This window comes from Megalops cyprinoides, chromosome 1, assembly GCF_013368585.1.
Source record: "Megalops cyprinoides isolate fMegCyp1 chromosome 1, fMegCyp1.pri, whole genome shotgun sequence".
NCBI lineage: Eukaryota > Metazoa > Chordata > Actinopteri > Elopiformes > Megalopidae > Megalops > Megalops cyprinoides.
In genome coordinates, this window is record NC_050583.1 from 8486555 (window position 1) to 8507421 (window position 20867).

The window sequence follows — 20867 nt, forward strand, 5'->3', positions numbered from 1 at the left end:
TTTTCCCGCCTCCAGTTTCCTACGGCCGTCACAGCGGTTCTGTTCTGTACCTTACTGTTACAATATCATTATTATTATTATTGTTGTTGTTGTTGTTGTTGCTGCTGTTGCTGTTGCTGAGAAAAGCAGAAATTGCCCTCAAGCCTCGAATGCCTCAGAGTGATACACTTATTTCTTTGAGTTCGTGTTTCCAGGTAATCCGCCTATTTAATTTGCAATTAACCTTGGCATTGTAACTAATCTGAATATTTATCTCGTTTTCCTGACGACAGCCCATGGGAACACGAAGTAATGGACTTTTTCATACAGAGCCAGCCGGCCAACCACAAGGTGAAGAATTCTGTAAAAATACGACACATAACTGATCGTACGTTTTGTGGCCGAAAAAAAGTGAAAAAACTGCAGGAAAGTGACAGCAATCTGCAGCCCGCTCCGCCGTTCCTGCTTGCGCGATCGCTGACCGGGTTTGTGGAGTGACGTCACTGGAGACCAAAGAGCTGTTTCTTTGCGCTTAGCGCTCACTTCGCATTTCAGCACCGAATACTGTCCTGCATATTGTAGGTTTCGCTGTGTTCTGCTGCAGACAAGAACAGTATACTTAGCAGTTTTGTTTAACGCCGCGCGAAGACACAGGACCAAGTCTGTCCACTCCCTCCATTCCAGTTGGATTATGAGCGTTGCTTGATTAGACGGATTGTACCTGCGTTTAATGTCGTTCGTTAGAAGATGAGTCGTTGTGAAGTGGCGATCGGAGAGACCAACGGAGCTCAATGCATTCCAGGTAGAGTTTTAACGTTTCTTTTACCTGCATCTGTGTGTATGTGCGTGTGTGTATTATTTGAAACTCACAACTTCTGAAATAACTAACATGATCATCCGATATTGACATCTAACAACTGTAATTTCGTGAAGTCTAAGCGCAACCTGAATCGTCGAAGTTCTAGTAAACTTTTACTGGTCGCGGCTAATCGTTTCGTCAAAGGTTTGTGTTTTTTAAGGCAGCTCATTTGGAAAACAGTCACCCTTTGCTCCCTCCCGTAGAATCAACTTTACTCCCTGAGGTCAACTTGCTTATCGCTTTTCTCTGAACCGGGTCGACAGCGCACTGCTACTGTTTGCAGTTATATCAAATCCGATATAAGTAAACCTGTCCGTATCATTTGTATTATCTGCAGCTGCTGATAATTACCACCATAAACCCGTTGTGAAATCGTGAAACAACCCGTTGTTTGCTTAATGCTTATCAGACAGTTTAGAATGGGCAATGACAGCTGCACTGAGAGACGGTTGCCATTTATTTTGCGTTTGTGCCAGTTCTCCAGGAACCCTATAGCCTGGTTAACGGGCTATCCCAAGTTAATTATGTAACTCCTTCCCCTTTTGAGCGCGTGTGACAAGAGACTAAACCTCCTACTGTGTGGTGGTGGTGGTGGTGGTGTGTGTGTGTGTGTGTGTGTGTGTGTGGTGCGAGAGGGAGAGATTGAAATTGAGAGTGAGAGAGAGAGCCCTGCTCATTCTTTCCTTGGTTGGTGCCGTGGTTGGCAGTCGCTTATCTTGCAGTGGCACCGTGATCGACCGGAGTTTAAGCACCCTCGAAGGGTCTGTTTTTACACCTCGGTGAGAGTGAATAAGAATTCTAACTCACTTTGCGCGCACCAGTGTGTGGGCGGGTAAGAACAGATATTCAACAAATGTCAGTATCACGAAATAAACACTGAGAAACATTCGGAGCTCTGCGTGTCAGACACTTTTGGGAGTTCTGAGCCCTCGGTACCGTGAAAAGTTTCGAGAGCTATGTGTAAGAAGGGCACTGTTTAAACTTAATGACTAACTTATGCCATTTACTTTCGGCGTGAGTCTATACCAGGAAATGAAATATTAATACGAATGAGCAACAGGTCGGACTGAGATATTAGAATGGCGCCTGACCTCTCCCTTGAGTCCGGCTTAGTTACAGGTTGGAACTTCTGAAAGATGATGATGGAATGTATTTTTATTCGATGACAAACAGGGCACATGTGAATACAGTCGCCCGCATACAATATAGAACAACTGGCCAGTTTAGTGACCTATACCGCGTTGATTGTATCTCAAAACATTCTAATGATAATACAACTGAAGGCACTGCATTTCTGAAAATTTCAAATCCTTGAACAATTACGGGGTGCCGAAAGCAAGATGTCATCGGTTTTAAACAATGCATTGCATCATTCATTAGCAGGCTATTTACTTCTATGCTGTATAATTAGCGCGAAGCTCGAGAACAGTTACACGCGGAATAAACCCGTATAGTCTTTATTATCCGAGTGAACCGTTTTTTTTAAATAATGATTATGATGATCACACCAAAAGTAGGGAAACGAAAGAGAGAGTTTCAATCCCACTCAGCATCGGGAAGAAGTAAATCATGTTGTGTTGTGAAATACTCATCACCAGTCCAGGTTTCAAAGGTATTTGTTGAATTTTAGCATGAAATTATTATTATTAATATTATTATTGTTATTATTATACACTCAACTGAACTGATTGTAGCTTGAAATTGCGCTGAAATTTGAAACTGAAAATTTGCCCAAATTTTGACACGTGAATAAAAGCTCTTGCATAGTGCGGTCCACGCCCTCTCAATCTTTCTTACACCAGAATGTCACTCTCCGCATCAAAGTAGATCATTTTATAGAAGTTTCCCCCAACAAGCTATTTTTCAGACGCCGATGCGCCCTCCGACCGAGTAAACGCATAGCGTGGGAGGGGTAGGGAGTCACTTCGCTTGCATTAAAATTAACTCGTACTGTCTCGCGGCTTTGGCTGGTCGAAACGGAGTTTTCCGTGGCCGATACCTTACAGCAGGTTTTTTTTTAGAGGATTTGTACAAATGATGATGATGATGATGATGATGATGGTGATGATTATTATTATTATTATTATTATTATTATATTATTTGTGCCTGTACCGTCAGGCACAGTGCAAATATTTAGATTAAAATATTCATTGTCTGTCTCTCAGGTGGATCTGAATAATTATTTTTTCTCATCAAAGGCATAGCACCTGTCGTGCGTACTGCAGTGTACACAACACCACCTATTAGCATTTACACTGACGGAATATAGTGAGTTTTTGGAGCAGACCTGAGCACGCGTTCAAATCAATTTCACGTCACCATCATTAGTAAGCTACCTGCACGTTTCTATTTATAGTGTAAACATTACACATCACCCCTACGTTCTAATCATGCATATTTGGGCAATGGGCAGATGACGATTGGATTTTTTTTAAATTATCATAAAAGGAGAACAAATTCCATTCTCTGCCCTTAGCTTTCTCTGCAGAGCTAACCATTTATCATGGTCGCATGGAGAGCAATGTCGTGTCTGCTGTATGTTTGTGGTCTTGGGAGCTCTCTGTGATTACAAGTGAAGACGCATGAAATTCGAGTGCTCCCGCGCCTCACATAACAGAACGTTTGCACAGTCATATAGTTATTTTGGGCCAAATTTTCACGAAGGGTTCACCGAAAATATGGAAGTAGTGACGTTTTTTTAAAAAAAAATCCTGGGTTGTTTAAAATTTCCCGTTGAAGAAGGATTAGATTCCTGAATCTGAATTGTAAAAATGAGCTATAACAAATAAATTTGAATTGATTTGACATGTGGTGATGATGAATGCCCATTTTTATGTTGCATATAAGGTATGAAGTACAGTTTTTTTAAAACACTGTTTCCCACAAGGAGATCCCAGAGTGTCTACTGGTTTTGGTCTCATTGAAGTCTTAGTTAATACTTTCATCTGGGGCAAGAAACATAGCCCAAATGTTATCTACAGTTATAGCTTCATATCTGCTCATTGTAAGTGGTTGTATCTAATTCACGGTGCAACAGCTAAGCCCTTCTTGGGATTTGAAACGCTGGCTTTATGGTTTCAACCCTTTAACCCCTACATCTCTGGACTATATTTTGTTCAGTGGATGCCATAGGATTCTGTATCACCTGTGTGATTGATAATCTGGGTCTGGCCATGGCTTGTGTGGATATTAGTCCACTGTGGTAAGCTCTGGCTCTGTTGGAGAATAAACTTTATTACTCTGTTGTTTGGTGATGTAAATGTTTTTTTTCTGAGAATGAACCTGATGTTCTGCTATTGGCAAGCCCGTGATCCTGTGCATTCACCGAAGGCTAATTTTGGCACCGGAGGTTGAATATGAACGTGAAGTTGTAAAATCGAGAAAGCAGATGTTGAGAGAGCACACATTATCAGTTCCCACATTTTTGGATAGCATGCATGTAATGTAATGTAAACGTATCTGGAGAATTCTGTAGAAATGTGTGGGAGGACATGGCTCTGCTGTGATGGTGAATGTATATAGTTTTGCTCTGGGTAGCCCTCTTATGGTGGCTGTAAGCGGAAACCCTGTTGAGCGATTGAAGAAATCACACAGAGCTGCTGGTTTTGATGGTAGTTTGATGTGGGTGAGCGTAAATTGTCTGTGCATGTGTGTGCGTGATATGTGTGTCTGTGTGTGTGTGTGAGAGAGAGAGAGAGAGCACATGGGTGATCCAGTAATGGTGACCAAGAGGGTGGAAGAGTTACTTACTGCTTTACAAACAAGCTCGAAGGAAGTGAATGTTTACTCCCAGCCCTGGTGTCACGGGGGGAATCTGGATGAGACCTGCTGCCACTGCCTCAGCTGCTGTGTCAGACCCTGCCCGCAGCACCTGTGCTAAGCCTGGTGCCGGTGGCCTCTCATAGCCGTCCCGCTGCCAATCCCTGTGCCAGCTGTTGTGCCATCCCCCCTTAGTTTTGGTATCTGCCTGAGGAAGGGAAGAACGGCAAATGATGTGAACACCACTGACCTTCAACCCCCCATTGATCTGACCTCTAACCCCTGATTCCTGACCTTGTTGTGAAATATTGTGAGTGTTGGGCAGAGGGGCCAACTTGGTCACACAGTCTTTCACTCTTTCAGTCTCTGTCTTCCAGGTTTTCTCCCTATGTTTCTCTGTCTCTAAGTAGTCTCTGAGGATCTCAGTTTCATCATGTTTTTTCTCTGTCTGTGTCTCAGTGCCTGTCTGTGTCCATCTGTCTCTCTGTCTTGGTCTCTGTTTTCTGTGACCGTTGCTTTGTCCCTCTGTATCTCTCCCTTTATCTCTGATTCAGTTCGGCTCTTTTCCTCTCTTGTCTTTCAGTCTCAGATTCTTCAAGTATCTTGACATCTCACCCTTTATCTCTGAGTCACAGTCTATTTTTTTCTTTTCTTTTCTTTTCTTTTCCACTGGAGTGGTTCAGATTAAGTGCCCTAGTCAGGGGAACAGCCATTAGTTGATTTTGCTTAATGTGCAAGAAATACAATTAACCAGGGCTCTGCTAGTGTACAGGACTCTAGGGAGAAACATCAGACTCATTCAACCCCAAAACACACTTGGTTCACAATGATAATGAGCACTTGCTCAAGGTAAACTATTTATACTCTTCATCAAAATTACAGGCTTATCCTCTGTGTCAGAATGACTTCAACCTATGTTCCTATCTGTCTGGGGAAAGAAAAAAAAAAGTTGAGTCATTAACTCTACATGAGACCTTTTAGCTTGGTGTAGGAAAAAAAAACTTGACTGCAGTCGCTGCTGATCTTATCATAATACTGGTTCCACATAACTCTGTGCTTAATAAACAACACGCTTTTCACGCAAGGCCAGTCAAGGACCACTGAACGCATCTTATTAAATAGCTTCATATTCTTGCCAAAACAGAGTCAGCCTCACTGAAAAGCCCTCTAACAAGTTGTCTGTGGAAATTTTCCCCTGTAGTAAGGGCGGGGGGAGAAAGTTCTCAAAAAACTGTGTGAGGCTGTGGTTCAGTGACCCTGCGAACAATCTCTCTATTACCCTGCAAATCCAAATAAGCAATTAGCCTTGTGCATTGAACAGCCTTAATCAAGACTGGTCCCTGAAAGCCCGTAGAAATGCTAAACCCTCTGAGAGAGGACACTCGGATCCCTCTCCTCCAGGCAGGAAGTGGCCTGTTCTGTGTGTGTGCGTGTGTGTGTGTGTGTGTGTGTGTGTGTGTGTGTGTGTGGAAACTGTGGTCTGAAGCATGGGTGGTTGATTGCATGCTGTGGGCCTCCAGAGGTTGAAGGGCAACTATTGACACCGCCAGTGCCCGTGAACCACAACCCACTGGTCACGGAGCAGTGACCTCACCACCTTTCTGAACTGCTGGGGTGGAACAACTGCGCAGTGAACGTGTCCAATCAGAGCTGGGGTGTAATGACTGCGCAGTGAACGTGTCCAATCAGAGCTGGGGTGGAATGACGGCGCAGTGAACGTGTCCAATCAGAGCTGGGGTGGAATGACTGCGCAGTGAACACGTCCAATCAGAGCTGGGGTGGAATGACTGCGCAGTGAACACGTCCAATCAGAGCTGGGGTGTGGTGTGGTAACAGAGTGGTGGGTTATTTCAGGCAGGGGGAGACAGAGAGAAAGAGAGTGCTGATGAGAATTTAAGTTTTTTAGCAGCAGTTTTTTTCTTCTGTGAGGGACACCAGAGGACACAGGAGCCTCCCAGGACAAATGGAAGCATTCCAGCTGACCTGCATTGGAGGAGAGACCCAAAACATCAGTCTAGCATGTGGTTGCCCTGTCCCTCGGATTTTTGGGTTCTGTGGTCAACAAAAAGACAGAGGCATTGGTCTGGACCTCTCTGATTTGTTCGTTGAGGCCCAGATCCTTCTCCCAGCTCACCCTGGGTCATCCCAGAGGCCTTTGTCTTGGAGGAGGAGGAGTGAAGGATTCCAGCCTTTTGCAGGTAATTTGTTAGAGTGCAGCAGTGTGGCTCAGCGGTAAGGAACAGGGCCCATAACCCAAAGGCTGCTCCCTGCTGAGGCACTGCTGTTGTAACCCTGCGTTAAGGTAATTAACCTTCAGTAAATATCTAGCTCTCTAACTGGATCACGTGTGAAATATTGTAGCCTGTGTAAGTCACTCTAGATAAGCAACTAAATGTAAAATGTAATGTAGGTGAGCATATTTGTGTAACGGTCTGAGGTCCGATGTTACGGGCACTGTTTGTGGAGCAAAGCTAAGTGAAGCTAAGCGAGCAGCCCCATCATCTCAGGCCTGCTCTTTGCAGTGAGGAGAGAGTGAGGCTGACACTGCATTCCCTAAAACAGCTCTGCTCCCTCCCTGAGCCTCTGGAACGCACTTTGGAAACGTGCAATCGCGAAAACAGAGAGGCCATGCTGGGCATGCAGTCATGCTTCAGCTTAACCAAAATAGCGGCAGTTATGGTGGTACGGGTGGCGTTGGAGCGCAGTGGTGAAGGGCTTATAATTAGCGATGCATATTTACATCATGGGGGGGTGGGGGTGGGCTGCAGGTGTACCGGTGAGCAAGGTACTTCACGGTAACAGCTTCAATATGTGTCAAACTGTAAAAACTGGTAATCTGTGAGGGCAGAGGTACCTGTAAAGCAAACATATAAATAAATAACAGCAACAATAATAATGATGATAATGAATAACAGTGTCTGGGAGTGCAGGAGTCTGCATGTTAAAGGGGTGGGGGGAGGATGTCACGCATGCATACAGAAGGTTAAAGGCTTATCCGCACTGCGGCAAACAGACCAGCATAGCTCGATAACAGAGAATTCGACGCACAGGCCAGCCACAACCAGCCATAGGCGGATATAGGGATGCGCTGTGGATCAATGCTAAAGCTGTTGTTAATTTCAGCGCTCCCTCAGGTGAGACTGTAATTAGATCTGGCATGTGTGGGTGCAGCGGCGTCGCTAGGTCCGATCATTTGGAGCTATAGCCCTGAATATGTTAAGCCTAGCCCTGAATATTTTCGCCCCTGAAAAAGGTCAAGGTCAAGGTCAAGGTCAAGGTATCTTTATTATCCCTATCCCTTTATTATCCCTATCCCTTTATTATCCGCTAGATATAGCGTGGACAGTATAGGACGTAAAAAAAAAAAACATAAAATGCATAAAAATGCTAAAATAAAAAGATAAAAAAAGATAAATAAATAAATAAATAAATAAACAAAATAAAATAAAAATGGTAAAATGCTCAGGAGGTGTTTATAGCAAAACAACAGACAGACTGTGTAACAGAGCGGAACTTGACTTGCAGCGTCCGAAGGTGTGATAATATTTATTTATTATAAAGGTAGATATAACCTCCCCGACCTACCGATGACGATCTCCCTTCAAAAAAAAGGACAAGCCCCAGGCAAACGTGACTCTTTTCAATAGCTAGAAACGCCCCTGTGTGGGGGTGTCCCTCTGCCTGCCTGGGGGGAATGCTCCAGCAATTTTGTGGGGTCAGTTTGGTGGGGGCAAGGTTTCAGTCTGTGTAATGAGCTCCTGTCACAGGGTGGGGTCCTTTACCCCTGTCCTTCTCTGATATGCTCCATTTTGTTTTGTCTGAGGTCTGAAACATTCCCCGGCCCCATCTTCCAGTTTGGAATCTCTGTGTCCTGTGTGCTCAACCCCCTCCCCTGATGTCATATCCCTCATTCTCATGTTTACTTGAAATAACAGAAGTGACAGATATGCTACAATCTATTTGACTATGATAGACAGCGTCATTACAATCTACATAAACTCTTAATAAAACTGGTCAGGAATGCCAGAAAAACTTTGATTGATCCTGTAGATTGTACCTCGAGGGCAGGATTTGGAAAGAAAGAATACATCATTTTTGAAGATTGTTCTGCATGTTTGTTATTGGATCTGGGGGTCTCAGCTGAGAATGCAGAGGAAATCGCTCCATCATATGTGCACACATCTCTGCATGTGTGTGATGTGTGTGTGTGTGTGTGTGTGTGAAGGTCACGGGGGGGAGGGGGGGGGGGGGGCGGGTAGATAGCGTTGGTGTTTGTATCAAAGCCAGGGCTTTCCTGTAAATCAGATTCATATTACACTGTGTCTGTAATCTGAATACTCAGGGCTATTGTTTGCGCTTACCTGATGCAATTCAAGGTCTAGATTGCCGGAAATGGCCTCCCAGCGTGTCTGAAGAAATGCAGAGGGCTCCGGCTTTACATGAGCACCTGGTGCTTTCACACCATCCCACTGTTTCACATCACACATCACACATCCCACTGTTTCACATCACACATCACACCATCCCACTGTTTCACACCATCCCTTAAACATCGCACTGTTTCACATCACACATCACACATCCCACTGTTTCACATCACACATCACACATCCCACTGTTTCACATCACACATCACACATCCCACTGTTTCACATCACACATCACACATCGCACTGTTTCACATCACACATCACACATCCCACTGTTTCACATCACACATCACACATCCCACTGTTTCACATCACACATCACACATCCCACTGTTTCACATCACACATCACACATCGCACTGTTTCACATCACACATCACACATCCCACTGTTTCACATCACACATCACACATCGCACTGTTTCACATCACACATCACACATCGCACTGTTTCACATCACACATCACACATCGCACTGTTTCAAATAACCACAGAATGGAGGGACCCTCTTGAAGTCTTGGAGTGCACTTGGAGGCGTACCTCTTTTTCACACACATGGGATATAGGGAAATTCCCGATCTCTCCCAGTGCTTCACACTTCTGCAGTGTAGGCCAGAAGTGTTGATAGCAGGTGGGCGCGGTCTGGCAGCGGTCTGTCAGTGGCAGCCCCCGGAATCCATGGTAACAGGGTGACAAGCGTCAGAGGCCGCTTTCAGCGCAACTACCCGCATGTGCCCCGGGGCTGACACCAGAGTCCTCCACCGCCAGAGGCTTTGCCCGCCCTCAATGGAGTGCGGCTCCCCAGCCATGCACATGGAGCATCTCGGCAGAGCGGGAAGCTCCCCAACGCCGGCGCCGAGCGGAGTGACTCGGTCGGCCACCCTGGGGGGGGGGGGGTGGGACTGCCACGATTCACGCCTCACGGCGCTCTCCCGGTGACCTTTGCGCAGAGTTCACCGAGCGCAAGTCGGCAGGAGGGGGGGGGGGGGGGCCTTGCTGCGGTCAGGGGGAGGGGGGTTAAGTGCGATATGTGGAATGCGTTTATCGGGATCCAGATTGTGCACGCTTCAGCCCAGGCTGAGCGCTCGGCGCGTCCCCCTGTGTGATTGGATTATTCGCTCAGGGTGCCATCTGCGGCAGCTGAAGCCGCGCGTCTGCAGCGCTCCAGAGGGGCGGGGTGGGGGGGGGCGGGAGGGGCGGGAGGGGAAGTGGACTGGCCAGGCTATTTTAGTCTCAGCACGTGCTTCTCTGGTTCTGCTTCGTGTGGAGAAGCACAAGTTTTATTATTACTTTTTTTGTTCTGTCTGTTTGTACGTGTGGGTGTGTTCACAGGAGTTTGCATGTGCATGGGTCCATGCATGTGCCTGTGTGTGTGTGCATGCATTTGTGTCTGAGGTTGTGTGTGTGTGTGTGTGCATGCTGATGTGCGTACATGCGAGTGTGTGTGTGTGCATGTGTCATGCATGCTTGTGTGCGTGCCTGAATTGTGTGTATGAGTGTGTTTGTGTGCGCATGTGTATTCACGTGTCCATATGCATATTCATGTGCATGTGCGTGTCTATGTATGAGTGATCAAGGCTGTCTCACAGGTAAATTCCATGAGGGCCACGGGGTTCAGCCTCTTTGATCCACAGCAGGTGTCTGGGGCTAACGTACACACTGTCCTGATGAAGCAAGATTGAATTACTGGTCTTGACTGAACCATCAGATCAGACGTATGCTGGGCCAGCTGTCTCTTTACCACAGATACTGTAGTGGATTATGGGACTTGTAGTTCACAAGGTTTTCTCTCAGGGACACCACTTTTGGGTTTCTCTGCTTTTTACCACATTAATTTCCTAGTCCTCCAGCTGGGTTTATCTCTCACTGCTTGGTAGGCTTGGGGGGCCTGGACTCGGGTGTCCTCTGAGACCCCGCTGGGACTGGCTGTGGCTCTCACAGGGGAAAGGCAGGTTGAATGCCTCGATCGATGGGGTGCGAAATCAATGCTCAACACCCCGAGCCCAACGCAGCCCATTCGCTGTGGCCGCACGCCAGACCCCTGCAGAGCTTTATGGAGCTGTGCCTCGCCCGGGTGCCAGGAAGCTGCTAGGTGGTACTATCGAGACAGGAAGCGACTGACGCAGGTGTTACACACTCGTGTGACCCGCTACCAGGTGATGTTGGCGGCCAGCAGCGGGGATCTGTTGTGACTGCGATGACCGCGCGGCACGCGGTCTTGCATTCCAGGCTGGTGGCACCACTGCTACCCAACTGATTTGCAGGAATTTGCTGCCCATTATTTACCATGGTGACTTAGAGCACATGTTTTTAAATGGTATTATTCACGCATACGGCTGGATATTTACTGATGGGTTTCTGGTGTCCAGAAGTGCTTTACTCAAGGGTACAATAGCAGTGCCTCACATGGGGAGTCAAACCAACAACCTTCTGGTTTCTTACCCTACAGTAAGTCATCAAAGAATCTTTCAGTTGGGCTTGTCACTGCAGCTGGTTCTCCCACAGGTGGTTGGCTGTTTTACACTCGTGTCGGCATCTGCCTCGCTCGAGCCAGGGGCACGAGCTGGAAACACCATGGTCAAATGTTTGTTTGTCCGCATTCAAAAAGGAAAAAAGGAGCAAACTGATAGTGACAGTTTTGACATCTGAATGGATCCGCTGACCGAAGCGCAGCTGCCTGGCGGCTTGTTGTGGACGCAAGCTGTCGGAACAGGAGCTACGCGTGTGTGCGCGCGTGAAGCGTTCTGTCAGAACTTTACTCGACGCTCATTTGATTCGCATCGACCGCAGAGCACCGCCGAGAATGACTCTTTCCTCTCCGACGCCCCTTGCCTTGACCGGATTGGCTGGGCGGTTCGTTCCTCTCATCTCCCTTACTGCCGCTCGTGTCTTGCGCTGCGGGCTCACAGGTCTCCCCGCTGTATCTCCTCGGGAAAGCGCGAGAATGTCACAAGCGCGAGAACTTTTGCTGCTCCACAATGCGAAATTTAATTTTACCAGACTTAGATTTAGTTTTTCGTTTACTTTTTAACAGAGTAGGCTGGCTTGTGTGCCTGTGTGCTTGAAGGGCAGTTCAGGATCCCTGCTCAGACAGAGACGGGGGGGTCATGCAATTCTTGATTGACAGGTACTTCGGTCAGTCTCTCGTTGGGGTGCAGATGGTGGTCTTTGTCTTTATCTCAGTATCGTCAGCAGAAGTACTTGGGGCCCTCTGGCTACACTGAGGGAGCGGTGCTGTCTAGCGGTGTCGTGAAGCACCGTGATAAACAGCAGCCCTGTCTGCTTGTGTGGGTGGGTGGGTGCCTGTCTGCGTGTCTATTTGTGTGTGCCTGGGTGTCAGTGTGTTTGCTTGAGGGTGTATGTGTCTGAGTCAATTTGTGTGCGTGTGTGGTGTGTGTGTGTGTGTGTGTGTGTGTGGGTGGGTGCATGACCACTCAGTCCACCTGCGTGTCTGCATGTGACACAGATTATGAGACTGTTCACACAAGTACACAAGTAGCACTGTTCACACTCATTCACTGGCTTCTTTATTTTCCCAGCATGCATGTGTGATTGCTAATGGACCCCCTGTGGGGCTCGCTTCTCCAGGCTTTGCGCTCAGGTCTCTCCTATCAAGGGAACGTTGTGGTTTCAGGTGCTCTGACTGAGGGGAGAGCCATAGTTGCTCAGGGCTAATTCTGTCATGTAAGATAGCTGCCCGGCCCGGCACTGGTGTGAAGGGAGTATTGACCTTTCTTTCCCAGAATGCTCTGCCCTTGTGAATGTGCTTGTAGGGCTTGCCATGTCTTAGCATGATTAGCGTGTCTCCTCCAATCAGCACCCTGTCTCGACCTGCGCCCCATCCCTGTGATGCAGCTGCCTGTTGCCCTGGCGCCAGGCAGAGATTCTGGTTTCTACAGGCCTGATGCGGTAATACAGGTTACCTTTCAGAGAGAGAGAGAGAGAGAGAGAGAGAGAGAGTTCCCTGAGGGACAGTGTCATCGTCAGAAAACATTTTATAAGTGAGTGGCTAAGAGGATTAAAAGCTATTAAATCGATAGAGTTTCCTGGCTGAAACAGGGGTTATCGGGTCCAGCCTCTCATGCGGAGCTGTAGGAACACAGTGTGACACAGCGCCGGCCTGAATCACTCCGCTCACGGTGCCATCGTGCGCTCTGGAAAGACGGCACTGTCCGTCCAAACGCTTTACGCGCGTCTGCTTAGGGGCGAGAGATGAATCACAGCGGTTTATTTCTGTCCGGCGACGCTGCAGCGTTGAGCTTTTTTCCTGAGAGCTCTCGCGGATGGATTGGAAGGACTGATGGAAGGAATGATCAGCTGGGTGGAAAGACGTAGGAAGAAAAGGGAAGAAAGCAAGGCGGCTCCATAGCTATACTGAAAAATAAATAATAAACAGATTGAGTCAGAAGCATAAAATAAGTCGCGTGCGAAAGGGTTAATGCATTAATGTAGGCTGACAAACAAGAGGAAGCTGTGAGCTTGACTGCCTCATACGGGATGTAGGAAGCTGGGTTTTATTTAGAGGAAACATTAAGGTAGAAAGAGGAAAACGTTAAAGTAAAAAGAGGAAAATGTTAAGGTAGACAGAGGAAAACACTGAGGTAGAAAGAGAAGCGGAATGTGGGTCTGGTCTGTGTGATGAAGCTCCAGCAGGCGATTCTGTTGTGTCTCCCCACCATGCTTGAGGTCTCTGTCACTGAAATAGTACCTTGCTGCGTTTGCTCCACTGAAAAAAAAAGCCCTTACTTCACTTCACCCCACCTTAATGCTTCCATGGAGCATTTTGTTTGACTTCAGGCTTGCACTTATTGCACAAAGTTCCACTCTCTCTCTCTCTCTCTCTCTCTCTAAAAACACCCCCTTGGTCTGTCCGGTCAAAGCAGATGTTGTAGAAATCTTTGCAGTGACCACTCCAGGATTGTCTGCAAATCCCTTGCAGGAATGTTGCAAATGCGTTTCGGGCAGCAGGAAATGTCCCAGAATTTTAAGCCGTTTCAGGCTGAGTGCAAGGGCCCCGAACCAGGCCTTCCAGGGCAGCTGTTTTCACACACTCTTGAGCATGAGATTTAATTTGTTGTCTTAATTAAATCCATTCTCCCAAGTGCAAGTGGTTCTTACTCTACGGGTTCACGGCCCAAAGAGGTTCCCAGTCATGTTTTTACTGGACTGCAAAGTGATGAAATATATCTCTCTCTGGGCGTTTCCTCCTCTGGTTGATATATATCTCCCGCATGGCGAAAACAGCTGTCAGTCATCAGTGAAACAGTTCCATCAGCAAAGTGCTCTAGTGTATTGCCCTGGCACTCAAAAGCCGTTTTCCCGTCTCTGTAAAAAATTGAATGAATTTATCTTGTACACCTCTCTGTGTGAGTTCGGACATACATACATGTGTGGACAAGTGAGTCACGCTGCTTAACACAGCATGTTTGATTAATCTGCAGGTATTCTGCTTTCTGCTGCTTCAGGCGTTCCCTGGAATTTGGTATCCATTAAAATAATACTTTTTACATGCTTGTTTAAGTGTGGATGTCGGTCACATTTTCATTGATTTTGAGTTTTAATTATGTAATGAGAAAGTCTGTGCAAGAAGGCGGAGCATTTTTCATAGGAGTAAAATGTAGGACCAGGGTCGGTACTGAAAAGTGCTCTCATGAGCTCTTCTGAGGGACTAACTCCACTATGCCAAAATACCTGCATTAACAGTGAATGTGGCCTGGCACATGCAATGGGAGCTATCCACATGAGAGAAAAGCCGACACAGGAAAGATTCTGGCAGGAATACACCCCCCTTTCCTCGCCACCCTAGGGGTCCCAGCCAAGCTTCACAGGACAGAGATGACAAGGTGCGAGCGCTGATACTGTCAGGTTGATTGACAGGATCTGGGAAGGTGTCAATTTTCCTGGCAGAATGACTGGGAGGGGGCGTCGTCCTTCATGTCACCGTGGCTGTGATAGACAATTCCACGTCCCAATTGAGCTGTGAAACTGTTGTGGCAAAGAGAGAGCGATGGAACCAAGACCAGGAAAAGGGGAGCTCATGGAAAAACTATAGAATGATTGACGAGAGAGGCCTGTGTATGTCCTGCCCATTAGAACCCTAAAGCACCAATCACAGCTGCCCTGTGTGCTATGCTTCAACCTAATGGTCATGGTGTCATATACATGTGCACCTATATATCTGATAATGCTTCACCCAAATGGTCACACTGTTATATACATGTGCACTCATATATCTGATATTTCTATATATAAAATATTATATCTACAATATATATAATATATCTAATATTCTGCAAATGCCTCTCATTTTCATCTGCTTTAACCACCCCGAGCAATGTAACATTACCCATTTTATCTCTCTGAATGTGCTCTGCATTACAAGAGCCGATGCAGTTCCTCATTCTTGAAATCCTCTGCACCGTGAGAGCTTTGCTGAAGTGTACGGCGTGACAGTGCGGTACACTTCGAACCCGGCTCTCCTTTTACTGCCCTGTGCTCATTTCACATTCACTTCAGAGAAACGTACCTAACGCTCTTGTGTCGTCAGTTTATACAGCTGGATATTTAATGCTGCGGTCTGGGTAAAGTGCCTGGCTCAAGGGCAGAACAGGGAGTCGAACTGATAGCCTGTGGGTTATGAGTGACCAGAATGTTTATGTGTGAGCATTTGCGGGCGTGCGCGTATGTGTGTTCGTGTGTGTTTGCGTGCGTGCGTGCGTGTGTGTGTACATGTTTATGTGTGTTTGAGTGACTGTGTGTGTGTGTGCACGCGCATATGTGTGTATGCATGTTTGTATCTGTATGTATGTGTGTGGGTGTGTGTTTACGTGTGCCCCTGCATGTGTGTTTGTGTTTGTGGGTGTATGTATGTTTTCATTGCAGCTATGCGGCTCATGTTTTCCAATAAACAAATACTTGAGCAATATCTTTGCAGTATGTTATATTGCATTACTGCAAATGAGTATTGCAAAATGGTGGACGCGAGAAATTAATTTGACAGCTGCTGCTTCACTATTCAGAAGTTGTGTTGCGATCAATGACATTGACCGTGTGAGAATGCACCATCTGTAACAGAAAACTGCATTCACTTAGGTAGATGGCGGTAAACTGTTCTGTGAGGGTACTGGTCTGGCACCCGCTGATGGAAAACGGACGTAGAGACTCGAGTTGTCATTTAGCAGGGACGGTGCGCATTCTGGTTCAGTCAGGGTAAACCTCATTTACTAAAGCATTCATGCAGCTAACTGCCCAAGCAACATCTGACTTCCGCTAATGAGCAGCCTCAAACACAGTTTAAATGAACTGGTCGTTTGTTACGCTACGCTAATGCTAATCAGCTGATGTCTGATGCTGCTGTAAGGGTTGTGAGGTTGGTCCCTGTGCTGGTACCGCGGTACCTGCGGAAGTTGACGGGAAATGAAGACGTTCACTCTGAACGTCTCTTACCCGGGTTGGCGCGGGCCTGGCATTCTTGAATGTGGCTGGTGGGAGCCTGGGATTATTTGATGACATTTAGACTCGAGTGTGTGTTTTCCTCTTTGATTTAATTTCACTCGCAGGAATTACCTTAATAAGGGTATGCTCTCGAAATCGAGCAGCAGTTTAATTTGATAATTTAATGTCCCCCCCTGCACCGCAGAGCCATTCCCGGCAGTTTCACTTGTGAAACAGAAAGCTGCCGTTTCCTTTCTGTGTTCATCACAGCCTCATATCTTATCTCCTCTCTCTCTCTCTCTCTCTCTGTCTCTTCTCTCTCCCTCTTTCTCCCTCTCTCTCCTCTCTCTCTTCTCTCTCACTCTCTCTCTCTCTCTCCCTCTCTCTGTCTCTTCTCTCTCCCTCTATCTCTCTCTCTCTCTCTCTCTCTCTCTCTCCCTCTCTCTGTCTCTCTCTCTCTCCCTCTCTCTGTCTCTTCTCTCTCTCTCTCTCTCTCTCTCCCTCCCTCCCCCTCTCTCTTTCTCTCTCTCTCTTTCCCCCTCACTCTCCCTTGGAGCATAAAATTGAAAACCACCCCAATCCTACCGCATATGAATCCCTCCTATTTTTCCCTCCTCTATAACTTTCACACATGGGCGAGCACAGTGACTCTTCAGTGAGCCCGTCCTGTCACCCGGAGCTACGCCTCGAGGAGTGTGCACCACAGGTTCAAATCCTGGATTGGACACAGCTGCTGGGCCCTCCAGCTAACCACACTACTTCCATTATTCTGGTACGAACCCCAGCTGTGCAACTGGGCTATGGAATAAAACGAGGTGTAAGCACAATTTAAGTTTAAGTACTGCGTTTGCAAGCCACCCTGCAAGGAGGACAGTTGGATGAGACAGCGTAACGCAAGTGTGACTGGTGCAGGTAGTCACCACGTTTTGCAGAGCAGAACCAGTGGCTGTCTTTCCCCTGGGTGTGTGAGTCTGAAGGACCCTCCAGCCAAAGGGGTGTTTCTGGCTTGCCCCTCTGGCCCGTACGTGTGCTCTCTCCCACTGCAGGGCAGAGGGGTCTGCTGTCACCCACGGGTCCTCTTCACTCCCTCACAGTGGCTTTATCTTCTGTATGTGTGTGTGTGTGTGTAGGACAGCCAGTCACAACCAATGAGGGAAGTGGTGGCTGTTAAAGGCAGATGCGTGCGTTTGCGTCTTTGGAAGTAGTGATGTTAAAATCTGCCTATCAAATATCTCAAATCTGACTCCATTTTATTCCAACCTGCGTTTTAGTTTCCAATTCCCAATTCTACTTAGCATCCCAGGAATTCTTAGTTCGCTTTGGCTTGTAGGTGATCAGGCTACATAGTCCACGACGTAGGATACCGTACCAGCACATTTAATATAACTTGCTGCCGTATTATTTTCTAAGTTGTAGAATATACATTAGGCGGCCCACCTAGGGACTGCAGACTCGTCAGAATAGTGCAATACTTAAGACTGACTATGAGCGTAAGTATCAGTGGGTTTCGAGCGGTACGGCAAGAACATACGGAAAAACCTCGAATCCTGCTACGTGCGTTGTTAGAAATGGCCAAATGAGAAATCACCAACAAAGGTTAAGGCTAATATTTTTATTAATCCAAACTGTTCCAATTAAAAGTATTCCAATCAAGTGGAAATTCCCGCATTACAGTAAACAGTATGGCAGAGTGCAAATGATGGCAAATATACACAGCTTACCAATGCGGAGTCACGTGGCTATACGCTTGATGCGCAGGAGTCCGTGCTAACGGTGCTCCCTATACGGAGTCACATGGCTATACGCTTAATGCGCAGGAGGCCGTTCTGACGGGCTCCCTGAGTGAAGAAATCTTTTCCTTTATATACCCAAACCATAAGGAGTTGGTCAGCACATGAGGTGGGGTCACGGACAGAGCCCCACTAGGTTTTGTCCTTATCTGGCTATTGATTGGTGCCGGTGTTTATTCTTGTCCCGTTATTTGGGGCATGTGCATTGGTGTTCATTCTTTGATCTTGCTGAGCGGTTTTTTAGACTAAGGGTTAGGAGACCCTCTACTGTTAGAGAACTATCACCCCTTTGCTACTTGCATTGTATGGATCAAAATGAGACCAAACAAGACATGTGTACCTTGAACCAAACAGAATATACAGACATAATAGTTGATAGTTGCAGGTTGGGATTTCACTACTGGTCAGGAGGAAGGGTCCCTGAGAGTTTTGGGATCATCAAGATCCCGTGCCCTCTGACTCTCCCTACCCCCTGGTGACCCATCCTGTCGTATAGTTCCTTGGTGTGGAGGAGCGGGGACACATTCCTTGTCTTTTATGGCCCAAGAATGCTTACTTGAGCAACAGTCCCTTATTTTAGTGTGCCACAGTCCGTATGTTGTCAGGCGTCACCCATTCCCACCTTACATGTGTGTGTGCGTGTGTGTGTGTGTGTACGTGTGCACATGTGTGCGTGTGTTATGTCTGTGTGTGCGTGCGCACCTCATTTTGCATTCACCTTGCACCCTTTTTTTTCCGAATCGGCAGTTGAACATTCGGCTCCTCTCACACTCTGTACTCCATCAGGAACATTGAAGATATTGAGTGCAATCCTCTGATGCAGTCATCTGCGCGCCAAGACTGTTTTTCACAATACCCACAGTCCCACAGCGCACCGTGCAACCGCTGATTGAAGGATAGCTGCGTTTCCACTGCCATCACCTGAGTTACTCATACGGACCTGATATAGGTGTCAGGGTACTTGAGTGCAGGGAGATTCGGAAACCCTGTCACCAAGCCCACCCCTCTACCACAGAACCACAGAAGAACGGAGCCAGTTTGGTGTGTCGCAGTGCTAAGTTCTTCCGGTAAAAGTCAGATAATGCTTGGATCGAATCTAGGCCTTAGGGCCAAACACCTTACCTGACTCAGCCAGTCCCTTTTTTTGGTGTGTCTGTGTGTGTGTGTGTTTATATGTGTGTGTGTGTGTGTGCGTGTTTATATATGTGTATGCGTGTGTGTGTGTGCATGTGTTTATGTGTGTGTGTGTGTGTGTGTTTATATATGTGTGTGTATGTGTGCGTGTGCGTGTGTGTGTGTGTGTGTGTGTGTGTGTGTGTGTGTGAATGTGTGTGCGTTTATGTGTGTGTGTGTGTGTGTTTACATATGTGTGTGTGTGTTAATATGTGTGTGTATGTGTGCATGTGCGTGTGCGTATGTGTGTGTGTGTGTGTGAATGTGTGTGCGTTTATGTGTGTGTGCGTGTGTGTGTGTGAATGTGTGTGCGTTATGTTAGAGTTAAGGTCTGTTGAGGTGGCATTGCTGTAATTGTTGAGTGGACACAGCTATTAAGCAGTGACATAACAGAGTGCTGCTCTAGGCCCAGGGCTGAAGGGAACAGATGCATTTGTGTGTAGTGTGGTGACTGCATGACAGATGCGGTGCGTATATTCACACACCCGTTCAAATTGGTTTTCTTGCTGTGTGAAGCGCAAATCATCTTCCAAACATTGTCACCACAGCAAACGGGGTCTGGAAACAGCAGCGTCTCGTGTGCGCTAACTCCCATGTGGCCGTGCTCACTGCAGCCTCGTTTGCCCAACCGATTCCTATCTTCCAGAAAAAAAGAGAAGAAAAAGCGGTTTAACTAACATTCAGGTACGCTGCGTGTGGTTCGTCCCTGTCTGCATCCTGTTTTCTGCTCCCATATACAGCGCTGTATGTGTACACGCACGCATGCTGTTATTACATTGTAGTAAAGGTGCTGTGAGTGGGTATTTCGGTTCTTCCAGAATGCTTTCAGAGTCTACCCTGGATGTCATTGTACATTCCTCTTGCTTTTGAAAGAAGAATGTTTGTGTGTGTGTGTGTGTGTGTGTGTGCGCGCATGTGTGTGTGTGTGCGCGTGCGTGCACATGTGTGCATGTTTGTGCGTGTTTGTGTGAGCTTGTGTGTGCGCATGTGTGTGTGTGCGTGTGCGTGTGTGTGTGTGTGTGTTTCTGCAGCACAGAGTGTCACTTTAATTTGTCATCAGTTTAATGAGATTGTACAATCAATCGGGTAGTATTTAAGACCATCGCAACAAGGACATGTGACAGGGCATTTCACAGAGGGCTTTGCCAAGAGCAACAGATGCAGTGTAGACTGGAACGGGAAAAAGAATCATACAGTGATAGAGAGGAAAATGATAGTGTTTAAGCAAGGAAGATAAATATTGAAGCACACAGACATTCAATATCTGTTCAAGTTTTAAAATTAGATCAAAGTGGTATGACTATATTTTGACTGTCATGAGAAATAAACCATTTTGTTTTTCCAGTCTGGGGTGGGGTTAGCGAGCAGTTCAATTTAGATAACCACCTGAAGTGGAGCAGGTAAATTTGTATGTGTATGTGTCCCTGTTAGATCAATACAAT

At 46.8% G+C, this 20867-nt stretch overlaps 1 protein-coding gene across 1 annotated transcript in view; it reads left to right on the forward strand.

Moving 5' to 3' along the window:
* Window positions 1-536: 536 nt before the first annotated feature.
* Window positions 537-20867, forward strand: part of gcgrb (glucagon receptor b) — a 73641-nt gene continuing 53310 nt past the window's right edge. Inside the window, exon 1 of the mRNA XM_036544730.1 lies at window positions 537-781. The gene's annotated coding sequence lies outside the window, so the exon portion shown is untranslated. The remainder of the gene's footprint in view (window positions 782-20867) is intronic.